The sequence below is a fragment of the Elaeis guineensis genome, chromosome 11, assembly GCF_000442705.2.
Source record: "Elaeis guineensis isolate ETL-2024a chromosome 11, EG11, whole genome shotgun sequence".
NCBI classification, from domain to species: domain Eukaryota; kingdom Viridiplantae; phylum Streptophyta; class Magnoliopsida; order Arecales; family Arecaceae; genus Elaeis; species Elaeis guineensis.
In genome coordinates this window covers 58,788,508-58,803,880 of record NC_026003.2, presented here as the reverse complement: position 1 = coordinate 58,803,880, position 15,373 = coordinate 58,788,508, and the positions used below count along the sequence as shown (strand labels likewise).

The 15,373-nt window shown below is 37.8% G+C and overlaps 1 long non-coding RNA gene across 4 annotated transcripts; it reads right to left on the bottom strand.

Annotated features, from left to right (window-relative positions):
- Nucleotides 1–661: 661 nt before the first annotated feature.
- LOC140852339 (uncharacterized) lies at nucleotides 662–15,169 on the bottom strand. 4 transcript variants are annotated; one of them, XR_012135243.1, is made up of 5 exons: nucleotides 15,088–15,165; nucleotides 14,633–14,913; nucleotides 8,133–8,475; nucleotides 7,677–7,878; nucleotides 662–5,393 (listed from the first exon to the last, which is right to left on the bottom strand). It is a non-coding gene; the product is annotated as an uncharacterized lncRNA (long non-coding RNA). The 4 variants fall into 4 exon arrangements; XR_012135244.1 differs by lacking the exon at nucleotides 8,133–8,475 and having other exon boundaries at nucleotides 662–1,986; nucleotides 2,089–5,393; XR_012135245.1 differs by lacking the exon at nucleotides 8,133–8,475 and having other exon boundaries at nucleotides 14,633–14,827; nucleotides 15,088–15,169.
- Between the last annotated feature and the right edge of the window lie 204 nt (nucleotides 15,170–15,373).

Sequence of the window (15,373 nt, the reverse complement as noted above, 5' to 3'; positions counted from 1 at the left end):
ATCTAAAGGTTAGATCAGATTCAGGATATCGATGTGATCGATACAGTTTTCTGTTTTATATCAGATTTTATATATAGATTTTTTATGTCATAAATCTTTAATGGTAGTTTAGATCTGATCTAAGGCATGTTTAAAAAATTAAAGTATTTAATCTTTTATTTTTTTGCTGTAAAATTTTAAAAATATATGCTTTGAACTATCGATTTTTTCTTTAGCTACTTAGTGTTGGAGCAACTTTCCTAGGTTGTAGACATCAGAAAATAGTAAGGATCAGATCGTAGAGGTCCTTGAAGGTCAGCAACCAAGCAAAATAATAACAGCCTTCAGAATTTCAGCAGCCTTGTAAATCTTGTCAGCAGGATTTTTTTCTGTGATTTGAACCCCTTCTCCACCAGATTTGAAACCCACCTTTTGAAATCTAGAAGTATTCTTGATGAAGCCTCCAAAAAGTAATAGATGGGGCATAGAACTCCTCTTGGGTAGCCAAGAAGGGGCACACAAAAAGGGAGCATCCACAAAGAGGGCACTAGAAACCCAGCCCCAAGGAACCCTAGGATTTCTTACTGCTAGGATGTGGAGAAGATCAGGGAGAGAGAGGAAGGAAGAGAGAGAAAAGTTAGGAAGAAAATGATTTAGTATTCATTCGATTCATCGAGTCAGAATACAATGTATCTTTATACGTAGAGTCAATGTGACCGAACTAAAAAACTCTCCTGGCTAACTCAATATAAGATTGCACTCATCCAAGCCCATATACACCCATGACTTGACCCAATCTCATAATTTTAAACTCAATCCTAGTCCAAATAAGTTAGCCCCCTCAAGATCCAAAATCTCTGAACCTCAAGACCCGAAAGGCTAACAACCTTTCATCCTAGGACCCAAACTAGCCCTAGAAACCCCATGACCACCTCATGGATTTTGGACCTTGGCTGTAGCCTTGGTCTCTTGAGCTTTGAGAGCACCACATGAGGCCCAACAATCTCCACCATAGTGTCCCAAGGCCTCAACCAACTCCATCTTGTCCATCAAGTACATCAATGTCATACATTTTCGAAAGCCATCTCGTGAAAGTACCTTCGTCAGTGCATCCATGAGATTCTCTTTAGTGTGGACCTTCACCAGCTCCACCTTATCTTCTTCTACAAGCTCTCTGATCTCATGATACCTGATATCAGTATGCTTCATCCTCGCATGGTAGACAGAGTTTTGTGCAAATAATAGTGCACTCTGACTGTCACAGTGCACCCTGATGGCCTCCTGTGCGAGGTCCATCTCCAACGCCAAGCCCTTCAGCCATAGGGCCTCCTTCACTATCTCTGTAACACCAATGTACTCTACCTTAGTTGTGGATAAGACCATGATAGGCTACAAGCATGATCTCCATGAAATGGGACCTCCAAACAGGCTAAATACAAAATCTATCATCGACTATCGGGTGTCCACGTCTCCACCAAAGTCTGCATCCACGAACCCTCTTATCTACCTCCGAGCCTTCTTGGACATGTTGGAGAGTCTCTCAGCACCTCCTCGCTATCTATAGTAGATGCCAACTCCAACAATACCCATCAAGTACTTGAAGATCCCCTTCAGTGCTTGTCAGTGCTCCCTACTAGGCTACGCCAAGAGCCTACTGACCTGGCTCACTGTGTGGACATATCAGGCCTACAATATACCATGACGTACATAAGACTCTCCACACTAGAGGCATATGGCACTCTCTCCATCTTCTAAGCCTCCATCTCAGTCTGTGATGACATCATCTTCGAGAGTTTAAAGTGTCCGGTGAGTGGCAGCTCCATCGATTTTGCATCATTCATCCCGAACCTCTCCAAGACCTTCCTGATGTAACCTCTCTGAGATAAATGCAGCACTCTCTTGACTCGATCTCTGAAGATTTTCATGCCTAAAATCTTCCTTGCATGCTCCAAATTCTTCATCTCAAACTCTCGAGATAAGGCTGCCTTCAGTTCCTGCACAACCTTCCTACTTTTACATGCTATAAGTATGTCATCCACATACAAGACTAGAAACACTCTAGACCCATCCTCAAAAGATTTAACATAAACACAAGAGTCATACTCATACCTGAAAAGCCCGATGCTCCTCACATAAGAATCAAATTATTTGTACCATTACCTCGGTGACTGCTTTAGCCCGTACAGTAATTTCTGCAACAAACAGACCTTCCTTTCTATACTCCTAGCTCTCAGAACCCAGATGGCTGCTCCATGTAGATGCTCTCCTCTAGATGCCCATAGAGGAATGCCGTCTTGATATCTATCTACTCCAGCTCCAAGTCCTTAGTTGCAACAATGCTCAGCAGTACCCTGATGGAAGTATGCCTGATGATGGGAGAGAAAATCTCGCTAAAGTTGATGCCTTCCTTCTAGGAGTATCCCTTGACCACTAACCTCACATTGTACCTAATACCTTCCTACTTCAAAGGCCTCTCCTTGCATTGGTAAACCTACTTGCAACCAATAGATTTCTTCTCTTGTGGCAACTGCACCAATCATCACGTCTCGTTCTGGTGGAGAGATTGCATCTCCTCGGACATTACTTGGACCCATCTCTCTCTATCCTGGCTCTCTATAGCATCCTCGTAGCTGTAGGGGTCCCCATTTATTATCACTAGGGCATATGATATCGTCTCTTCGAAGCCATATCATTTCGGTTGCTTGATATTTTTTTTGGGCTTGTGCAGTGCAACCCCGATATCCGTCCTAAGTCCAGTTTGCTCCTACTGAACCTCCTAACTTCTTTCATCCATCTGAGCTCTCTCCACTTGTGGAGACACCATTGGAGAGTGCTCCATCTGAATACCAAGTCTTTTCGATGCACCTGCAAGTGGCAAAATAGAATAGGATGTTAGTTGTTAAGCACTGCCCTACTGGACCTTCTATTTCTCCTGCTGCTCCTCCATACCATCTCGCCTTTGGAAAATTGAATTTTCATCAAAGGCGACATCCTTATTGATGACAACCTTCTTCTCTAAGGGATCCCATAGTCAGTATCCCTTAACTCCTCACGAATATCCCAAGAACACCATCTTCCGTGACCTGACGTCCAATTTGCTCTTCTCACCAGCACCAATGTGCACAAATGCCATGCACCCAAACACCCTTAGATGGCTCAGCCCAATCTTTTTTTCAGACCATTTTTTCTTTATAATATCACTATCTAATTTAGTGTGAGGTGACCAATTCATCAAATAACAAGCTGCATCCACTGTATCAATCCAAAATACCTTAGAAAACCCTGCCTACAGCCTCATGCACCGTGCCTTTTCCATAAGGGTTCTGTTCATCCTTTTGGCCACCCTATTTTGCTGATGAGTCCCTCTCATCGAGAAGTACCTTTTGATGCTACACTCCTCACAAAAAATTTGAAACTCCTTGCTGGTGTACTCCCTGCCATTATCGGACCGTGGATACTTCAAGCTCCGACCTGTCTCCTTCTCCACCTCAACTTTCCACATCTTGAATTTGGTGAAAGCTTTTGATTTCTTCTTCATGAAGTAGACCCATACCTTCCTTTAGAAATCATCTATAAAGGTCAAGAAGTATCTCATCCCATTTCTAACTGAAATCAGGGCTGGTCCCCACACATCAGTGTGAACTAGTTCTAGTGGGGCTGCACTGCAGACTGAACTACTGACAAACTGCACTCTCCTCTACTTTTTCATCTGGCATGGCTTACATACCTCTGAGATACCTCCATCAAATCTGAAATCAAACCATGCTTGCTCAACTTCTTCATCCCACGATCTCCCACATGACCTAGGCAGTAGTGCCACAACCAGTGAGCTCCCTACTAATCCTGCGCTGCTGCTGCATCAGATTCTTCAGTCACCATAAATCCTTCCATCTTGTAGAGATTGTTCTCTATCCTTCTACCTCTCATCGCTACCATGACTCTATTTGAGATGTTCAACACCCCACTCTTGGCATGATTGCTGAAGCTGTAGCCGCCCTACTCCAGGTAACCAAGTGACACGAGATTCTTCTTCAGATCGGGGATATGCTTCACATAAGTAAGAATCCATACCATCCCATCAAACATCCTCACCTAAACACTCCCAATACCAGCAACTCTACATGGGTGATCATCTCCAAGTGTCATGCTCCCTTCATCCATCTTGGTGTATGTAGTGAACCAAGATCGGTTTGGGATGTAGTGATACGAACAAACTGAATCCAGGGTCCATACATCTGTATTTTGCCTGTGACCATCTAATACTATCAAGAGATCATCCTCCACCTCACTATCAGCCACCGTACTCAGCGCATCAGATCCTCCTTTATCTCCCTTCTTATTCTTCCACTGCGGGCAATCTCGTTTGAAGTGCCCGATCTCGTTGCACTTGTAGCACCTAGCTTCCTTCCTGCTCCTGCTCTTCTGAGATTTTGACCATCCCCTTGACTTGCCTCTTTCCCTTTCTTTTCTTGATCTCTTCCCCACGGCCAAGCCCTATTCGGGAGCACCTTCATTGGTCAACTTCTCCCGCTGTTCATTGGACCGCAACATCGAGACCAAGTCTTCATACTCCAGGGTCTCCTTGCCGTAGAGCAGCATCGTCACCAATGGATCATAAGAAGGGGGCAGTGAGCATAGTAGTAGCAACGACTTATCTTTCTCCTCCATTTTCACCGCAATGTTCAGCAACTCATTGCTCACCTGATCAAATTTTTGGATGTGACCCAAGACATCTCCACCTTCCTACATCCAAAGGCTATACAGTCTCTTCTTCAATATCAGCTTGTTACACATATTTTTCTCCATATACATGGTATGCAACTTTAACCACAAACCCTTCGAGATCCTCTCCTCTAATACCAAATAGAGTGCCACATCCATCAAACATCTTCTAATCACAGAACAACCTTTCTTCTCTAGGGACATCCACGATGATACGTCATCCCTTCAGGCTTCTCCTCCAATGTCTAATCCAGATCTATTTGAACCAAAAGATCTTCTACCTGAACTTTCCACATGAAACTTTTTTTTCCATCAAACTTTTCAAAATCAAACCTTTATGTTGCTTCCCATGGCTGAATCCAAACCAGAAACACAACAAAACTCCAAGGGATTTGAGAAAAATCTTGACAGGATCCTTGCTGAAATTTTAGCCTTTGAAGATCTTCAACTTCTGGAGTCTTCTTCTTTCTCCACACAACCCATGCTTTGATACCAATTGTTGGAGCAACTTTCTCATATTGTGGATATCAGGAAACAGCAAGAATCAGGTCATAGAGGTCTTTGAAGGCCAGCAACCAAGCAAAACAATAACAGCCTTTAGGATTTCAGCAGCCTTGTAAATCCTGTTGGCAGGATTTTTTTCTGTGATTTGAACTCTTTCTCCACCAGATCTGAAACTCATCTTTTGAAACCTGAAAGTACTCTTAATGAAGCCTCCAAAAAGATGATGACTTCTGAACTCTACCGATATAATCTAAAAGTTAGATCAGATTCAAGACATCGATGTGATCAATGCAGTTTTCTATTTTATATCTGATTTTATATGTAAATTTTTTATGTCATAGATTCTTAATAGTAGTTTAGATCTGATCTAAAGTATATTTAGAAGATTAAAATATTTAATCTTTTATTATTTCACTATAAAATTTTAAAAATACATACTTTGAACTATCTATTTTTTCTTCAACAATGGTATGTCCCAAAGCCAATCATCAGTCTATCGATAGTTATGCTTATCATTATAATTGTATATAAATTATTAAATTAATAAATATTATTTGATTTTCTCATCACTGTGTACATCTCATTTTGAACTCCTATTATGTGATGAAGTCTTTAGGACTATTTGATTCGATATAGGAAGATATATCGTTTAGTCCTTAAACCTTAAGTTCATGACCAAATGATATACTATTATTAGGATGATAGCTATATCAAGTATAGGTCATTGTGTGTCATGTATGTTGGTTGTCCTCTTAATCAAGGAGTATAGAGACACTGATGTGGCATGCAAGTGAGATGTAAAACTACATCTCACTGAATGTGACCAATTGCTGAGCACTCTACTGTCAAGAGTAGCTCGTGAAGGATACAGGTATAAGTGTCCCTCCGACTTGAGATCACCATGGTGACTTGCAAGCAACTCATTGTGCTTTGGTGCTGGACTACCTAAATTTCTAATTCAGTGATGAAAGATTTTTGGGCATAGCCAAGTACTTGCGAAGTCGGTGTGTAAGTCAAGATAGAATTGACCCCTCTAAACAAGTAGGAGTTAATGTATCAGTGTGTTTCAATTCAGTAAAACCTTGGCCGAGGTAATCTATGTGATGAATTTTGAAAGTTGAAATATAATATGGATGACCATATCAGGATTGACAGTAAAATCCTAGGTCACCTTGAGCATTTGAATCAAAGGGATGAATTATACAGTAACCATATGTCAATAGATTCTTGAATGATGCTTTGCAACCTTTCGACCTATCCGGACATCGGGTATCATTGCTAAATGATCATTTTGATTAGTATAGGAAGATTATTCTCATACTACTGGCTTTGGTTTGAACCTATGGGGTCCCACTCAAAAAAAATTTCTGACTTATCATATGGCTAATTAATGATTAAGAATCATTCTAGGGTAAAATAGTCGATTCAATTGATGATCAATCTTATGCAAAAGTTATAATAAATCATTTACTAATTATTGGTGAATTATGAGAGGATTGATTAGTAATTAGATTACTAATTAACTTAATTTGATTGAGCATTGAGGTTTGGATCGAATCTAATTGAATTGGATTCAATTTGGTTTGATTCGATTAGGTTATGAGATGACCTAATCACTAAGGGTGTTCGGTTCCTGATATGATCAGGACTTGAACTTGATTAATTTTTGATTTGATTAGAATTTAATCAAAGCTATTTGCTATCTAATTAGATTAGGTTTAATGATCCAATTGGATTTAACCTAATTTGGTTGGGTTAAGAATCTAATTGGATGAGAAAAATAATTCGAATTCGAATCCCTTGCATCTCCTTTATCTGCACCCTCTTATTCTTCACATGAAAAATATTTTATATGATTTTTTCTTATACTCAAAAGCTTTTTCTATGTCTCCATCTAAGTCCTTTTGAATTAGAAATTGGTTGGTTTAAATTTGAGTTCAAATTTATTTAAATTTGAAGAAAACCTAGAGTCCAAATTGAGTTGGACTCTCCTCTTCACGCCACCACATTTCTCCATGCATAAAGTATTTTTGTGTGAGATTTTTTGCACCATTCTAATGTTGGTCGACCTCTTCCTAAGTTTATATGATAAGAATGAAGTTTGGTTCAAAATTTAATTTAAATTTGATTTAAATTGGTGATAAGGATCAACCAATACTTGAATTTGAACTAAAAGTACCTTATTTTTATCCTTATCTTCCATGGGATGCCAACCTTAAAAGGGGATCATTTTTGTGCAAGATTAGAAGTAATTTTTGGTGTGAGAAACCTGAGAGAGGTAACGTAAAAAGTTTCATGCATACATGATTTTTGCAAAAAGAGTTTGCAGCGGAATTTTAAAAAAATTTTAGTTTAAATTTAATTTAATCTAAGCATGCATAAAATTATATCTTCAAACCATAATCAGAATCATCATATGTGAGATAAGATTCAGATACAAAAATAAATAAAAAAATAAACATAACATATACCTGAACATGGATCAATCTTCAATGCCAACGGATCATCGTGGATGTCCTTCGAAGATCCTTTGTAGCCGCACAAGCATCCGGCCTCTATGGGTATCCATACGAGACTTTGAACTTTGATCTGATCAGAAGCCTTTTGATCTCACTGGGAGTGCTAGCTCCATTATAGAGATTATATCTTGATGGTTGAAAATCTTCTTTTCTCCTAAGACACTCTTAGAGAATAAGAAGATATAGGAGGATCTTGATCTCTATGCTAGAGATTATGAGAAGAATCATTTCTTCTTAAAATTCATGCACCAAATCTCTACAATAGAGATGTAATAATCTTGTCTAACTTTTGGACAAAGAGAGGAGGAGACATCCACGTCTAAACATGAACAAGAGGGTAGAGATGATGTCCTAACAACCAACTTTTGGTTGTTTGTAATAAAGAAGAGATATGGTTTTGCAACTTACCTCACGCCTCCACCCTTCATGCCGTGGCCCTCTCTTCCTTTAATTTTCCATGCATAAAACTCTTCACTTTGGGCATCATAACTGATCTATATCACATGGTAGCCATCCCATATCGGTGGGGTTTTTATAGATGAAGATAGGAGTTAGTGTTTGCATAGAATTCTAGAGTCCAAACATCCTTGGACTCTCCTCCTTTTGTGCCGCCCATACCACCAGGTTTCACACCTGGTTTTCAATGGGATTAAGGGGAAATATCTTTCTTTCTTACACGCCAAAAAGAGAGGAGAGGTGGCGTCAAAAATAGGTAGGGGTGTGGCGCACAAATCAGGTTGAAATTGGACTCCTATTTGCAAGGATAAAGGAAGAGTTTTAATCACATGGGACTTTCTTTTAAATTGCTATTTTAATCCAATTAAAACACCAATAAATCTTAATCATATTAGAACTTGATTAGACTCTCAAAAATATGAGAATCCAAATCTGATTTGGAGCTCAATTAATTTAGATTAGATGTCTCCTAATTGGAGGAGGAATCCTAGTCCTATTGGATTGTTTCTTGGTGCTGAATTTTAATCTTAATCCCATTAGGATTTGGTGCAGCATGAAAAGAAGATTTCTAGTCCAATTAGGAACACATATATCCTAGTCTAATTAGGAATTAGGTCAAACCCAAATCTTAATTCAACTGGGGCTAATCATCCAATCCTTTTGGGGTTATCCTATAACCCTATAGAGTTGATTAAATGAAATCCAAAATGAATCAAATTAAATCCAATCAAATTGGATTTGATACAAACCCCATTGCTCAATCAAATTGAGCTAATTAGCAATCCTATTACTAATTAATCCTCCTATAACTCACTAACTCTTTAGTAAGTTACATAATATAATATTTGCATTAGATCAATTATCAATCAAATTGATAATCAAATCCTGTTACGATTCATAATCATAATTCAACCATCTGATCAACCAAAAGCCTCTTTTGAGTGTGAATCCATAGGTTCTATTCTGTCTGGTAGTGAGATATATTGTGATCTCTATCATAATATCATTGAAACATTTTTAATAGATTGAAACAATTCAACTCAGCCCACCAAGGATCATTGATCATCAAGATGATCTTTGTGAGTCTCACAATCCACTAGCGACACCTAGCAGTATATAGTGGCAACCTAGCAGAATAAAAGATGAACCTATAAGTACGTTAACGCATGATATAGTCTCTCTATCATGAGTCCTGACCAGATGGCAGGTCATGGATGAATCGTCAAACTTCAACATCGATCATATGATAGATTCAATTAGCTTAAATCCATATATGATTCTATGAAAACTCTTTTTCATCAATCACACTACTATGGCCATAGACTTAAGGACTCAGCCTCTTAAATCCCATATGACTACTTCCTTCTGCAGGGTTGATAGATCCCATCTTGATGCACACCCCACTCCTACAGTGGATCAACTGTCACCAACATCCACTATAAGGGCTCATTGAGATCTATGTTGATGTGTCAGTCAAACTCCAGCAACCTCACTGCGAGCAGTAGTGTCATCTTAGATCAAAGGACCAGTCATACAACTGCAGCATCGAGATAGTCACTAACGAGTGAGTAGACATCCATGTGACTTCTCGTGTAGGTCATACTCAGTGCTAGTTGTTCTCTAACAACTATCTGCACTCTCGTCCAGTGTCTTTACACTGCAGACTCGAGATCTATCTACTCGAAGGAAGCGATCCGTGCACTGGTCTATCCAAATCAATCACTATCCCCATGATGATCCTATGATCAGGAGCAATTTAGGAATTAAGCATCAATGACACATGCCTCGAATTCTTAACTCTTTGAGAATATGTGTCATTATCTTGTTAATCCCTTGGATGATTCATAGACACAAAATATGAATGATAATATAACTGCCCAATAAGTACAAAATCATATCCTAGAGATATAAAATGTGTCAACTAAGATTGGCTTCTAGGACATACATCCAACAATCTCCCACTTGCACTAAAGCCAGTCTATCATGTACCATGCCCCATCTTCATAAGACAGGCTATAATCTTAGGCTAGCTAAGTGGCTTATCAGTGGGTCATGCACATCACATGTGGAGTTTGCTCTCTGCACCTCTATATATTTTTACTCAAGGTAGTCGCATATTCTACTTTCTATGTGCTTAGATATCTGATGAGACCTAAGCTTTTTAGCAAGGGCTATGGTACCATTATCTTTGCAGTATAGTGTCATGAAATCTAATGGCATGATAATTAATTTTGCAACTAACATTAAAATTAGAATGTATCCTACACATCTACAGTGTACTCAATTTTTTTCGATCGATATTTGGAACCCTTCCAAAAATATCGACATAAGAACACACCCCATGATGTAGACATTTTACCATGAACATCAGACATAAAATCTGAATTGGTGTATCCTTCCACTCCTACCTTTGATCCTTCTCCAAATTAAGAACATGTCCTCAGTTCTTCTCATGAGCTTAAGGTCATTTTCAAGTAATTCAGCACTCTTGGCCGGATACAACTGATATCTACTTGTGACATTCACAGTATAATCAGTTCAAGTATATTATGACATACGATTATGCCTAAAAGGGTAGCAGACCCCTCTCTAAGATTTTTATGCTGAACTCTTTCAGCATCCAGTCTCTGTACTTTATCTGTGAAAACACAAGCATCCAATTGCATCTATCTCTATAGATCTTTAGGATGCTCACTTTATGTCTTTTATGGAGAAATCTATATTCAATCATATTTTAACCAATGTCAGTTTTGGATACTCCCATTGACCCTTTTGAAACCCATAATTCCTCTTTTTTGATCAAACAATTTAATCATGTCATCAAAATGACTTGTTCCAACTCCAAGGATATTATAGACTTTGTGATCTCTTATCAAAAGAAGTGATATCCATAGGCTATTCCATATAGAAATCTTCAAAAAATCTCTTCTCAGGAATGCTATTTCACATCCCTTTCTTGGAGTTGATATCTCACATTGCCTCGTTGTAGGTTTCGGGATCATTTCTATGCTCTCCATCTCCCAGGAAAAACTACTTTCTCTACATCCTCTGTTAAGCATACCTAAATACCTTTTGAGAGGATTGGAGATCCTACTATGTGTACGAGATGAAAAAAAGAATATATGTCTACTGACTCATAATGATAAATAGATTCTTAAGGTCCTATAGCTTATTGCTCTTCAGAGACACTCTATTTGAGCTTCACTTTCCTCTTATTACTTCATCTTGGTTCAACAATTTTTCAAGAAGATAGCATGTTAGGCCACAATCACATTATGATTCTTTTAGAAAATAATATATCAAACTCTTTTAGGACGAGCTTTATAGACCTATCCTCTAACATATCCACCTACTGTGCTAAACATAGACTGGATATTCTTGAATCTCAAAATAATCAAGATTCAGTTCTCACCTTGCCATATCTCATACGGTGTGGTAAGAACAGGTTTGAAGAGAACCTAAGTTCATAGATATAAAGCATGTCCCTAAAGAAACATAAATAAATTAGTGAAGTTCATTATGGACCAAACCATATCTCATATAGTCCTATGACTTTTCTTATCTCATTGAGCTGAGTATATTAAGAGCAGTCCAATATGAAACCATGCCTTATCTCATATGCAAAGTAGAGACAACTCCTTGGTTAGCACATCACATGGGCTACACACATCAAATATGTACAAGGACAAGTATCACAGCGGTCCTTTTTCTCTTATCCTACAAGAGTAGCTTGATCATATTTTTTCAAAAAGATGATACATAAACTAGATATGACTCAACAATCAATGAGCCCAAAAACCCATATTCTCCAATTTGTTAATCATTTCTTCTTTAATACGACTTAACGTAAGGGTCCACATATACTTTAAATTTTATCTCAATTTTGGATCTCTCAGATCCAATGGCATTCACTATTTACTCAATTAATTTCACATATGCATCACCATGCAAATAATAGAGACCATCTCTAAGAACTAAATCCAAATGACGATCGTAAAGGACAGATACCTATAGCCACAGCAGTAACTATGCCCTATAGCCAATTCAAGGGTTACTTTCTCTACCCTCTATCTTCCCATCGACTCTACACTAGTCCATAACTCAACTGAGAGAAGAGAAAAATCATAAGGACAGTATTGAGCAATCTTGACATACCTACTCTAGGTGCATCTTTATTTCTTTAGGCTCTCCAAGTTTTTACCTCTGAACTCTTTCAAGATTTCTTTGTTATCAACACTTTGACCAATTCAGATGAGGTGCCACGACAGTCTTTCATATGGTAGTTTACCATAAACTACTCATACAAACTAATCAAAAATTGTAGGATCAAATCCATAAGCAATTCCTTGTGCATGATCATGTCGAGCATTTTAAGCTCCTTAATATCCTTAATCATTATCAAATAACGATCATAGACTGACTGCCCATCACACATCATATGCGTTGTGCGACTCTAATCACCTCACAACACTTATAGATGAATCAACATATCGTAGGCAGTGAATATGTGCTTATGCATAGCACCTATCTTAATTGTCATTGTCCATCCACTCATTAAGTATAGCTTGTTGACTATAGGTTGGATAAGTTGTCAATATTAGAATAATCTGATAGAGAATATAGCTTAATTTTTTAAAGTTAAGAATAATTCTTAAATTTGTGAGCCAGTCTATGTACTTGATTTAGTTAATCGGTTGATATCTAGGATTTAAGCTAGAGGGTTGGAAGCTGATATAATGAACAGTAGAGAGCAAAGATTCTAATTGGATATTTATACTTATTATATGATTTGCACTAAAGATTTTTAGATGCAAAAAGAGACTCCTACTATTTTATTAGATCTCCTACACTCTCCGGATGGAGAAATAAAAATTCTGATGCGACAATTGGATTTCTAATGGGTCCTGCAATCCCACCAATGCCGTGCACCTCACCTAACAATTATTGATAACACGAATGAACACCGATGTGTGAACAACTCTTTATCCAGATGCTTCTCTAAGCATGTTGCAGCCACTTGATCTCTAAGTCATGTGGGCTTACCTAACAGTTATTGCTTGCACTCTTTAGTTAAGTCAGACCCACCATTCACAAATAGATGTAAAGCCGTCATTGGATCTCTCACCTAACAGTTATTGGGTCCAACCCCATCTTTATCCCGTAGCAACTCTTTGCTAATAGAGTGGTTGCGTATTCTCGATGCAACTGAATCACTGTGACCAACCGAGAACAATCAACGTCGGTAGCACGCCTGCACATCTACAATGGTGGAAGACCTTGGACTTAATATTTGATAGAGAGATTTGGGTTTAGGTCTCAACTAATCAATCATCACATGATTGATATAATTAGCATGGGCTAAATCAAACTACCAAGGAACCATATTTGAGACTCAATCTCCAAATTGATCAGGTAGGTGGAGATTGGTGGGAGTCTCCCCGTTGCTTTCCTTAGACACCAATAAATTGATCAGGTAAGTGAACGGAACCAATTAAATAATCACCTTTCAATTACTTGCCTTAGACACCAATCGATCAATTGATCTGAACAAATTAGCTTAGGTGAATCAGACTCGAGCTACACAGCCGAATTAGATCTTTAGGTTAATTGATTCTACATATGGGTATCAATCGATTCGATCAACAATAACTGTATGATCTTAGACTCTATTGACCTCATCTTAATCAATATTTGACTCGATTTGATCAACTACTAAATTGATTTAGACCCAATATGATCAAATCAGAAACTCTTTTAATGTAATCCAATTACATGACCTAATTTGATCTATCCATGACCAATCCCTCATGCATAAACACAAATTTTATATCTTAAATCAAAATTTTTAGATCTATATTTTTTGCATGAAGAATAAATTTTGATCTCGAAATAATTTCAGATCATGCATATGACTATGTATCACATACATAAACTAATTCAGATCATTGAAATAATTTCAGCCCTAAATATTACTTTCATATATCATATATATGAATCAAAATAGATCATGAAACTCTTTTCAGATCTAAATAACAAAACATATATCTCATATATGCTTTAAAAATCAGATCTAAAATTTTAATCTAATTAGAAATTTTAACATCATTCTAGGACAACCATACAGCATAACAAGTTATGCCAGAACAACCTTATGTCAGAACGATATCAAAACTTATCAGATCAAAATTTTTTTTTTCATAGATTTCAAATCTAAATCTAAATCTCATGCATATGATATGGCTCTGATACCACTGTTAGAGTTTATGATTTCATGCATGCATGATTTTTGCAAAAAAAAGACACAGTGAAATTTTAAAAAATTTTCAAATTAAATCTAATTTAATCTAAGCATGCATAAGATCATATCTTCAAACCATAACCAGAGAATCATCATATGTGAGACAAGATTCAGATACAGAAATCAAATAAAGAAAAATAAACATAAAACATACCTGAACATGGATCAATCTTCAATGCCAATGCATGATTGTGGATGTCCTTCGAAGGTTCTTTGTAGCCGCACAAACGTCCAGCCTTTACGGATATCCACACGAGACTTCGATCTGATCAGAAGCTTTTTGATCTCACCGAGAGTGCTAGCTCTCTTGCAGAGATCACATCTTGATGGTTGAAAATCTTCTTTTCTCCTAAGATACTCTTAGAGAATAAGAAGATATAGGATGATCTTAATCTCTATGCTAGAGATCATGAAAAGAACCCTTCTCTTTTCTTCCTAAAATCCATGTATCAAATCTTTACAACAGAGATGTAATAATCTTGTCCAAGTTTTGGACAAAGAGAGGAGGAGACATCCATGTCTAAACATGGATAAGAGGGTAGAGATGATGTCCTAACAACCAACTTTTGCTTGTTTGTAATAAAGAAGAGATATGGTTTTGCAACTTACCTCATGCCTCCACCCTTCCTGCCGTGGCCCTCTCTCCCTTTAATTTTTCACACATAAAACTCTTCACTTTGGGCATCATAACTGATCTCTATCACATGGTAGATATCCCACATAGGTAGGGTATTTATAGATGAAGATAGGAGTTAGAGTTTGCATAGAATTCTAGAGTCCAAACATCCTTGGACTCTCCTCCTTTTGTGCCGCCCATACCACCAGGTTTCACACCTGATTTTCAACGAGATTAAGGAGAAATATCTTTCTTTCTTACACGCCAAAAAGAGAGAAA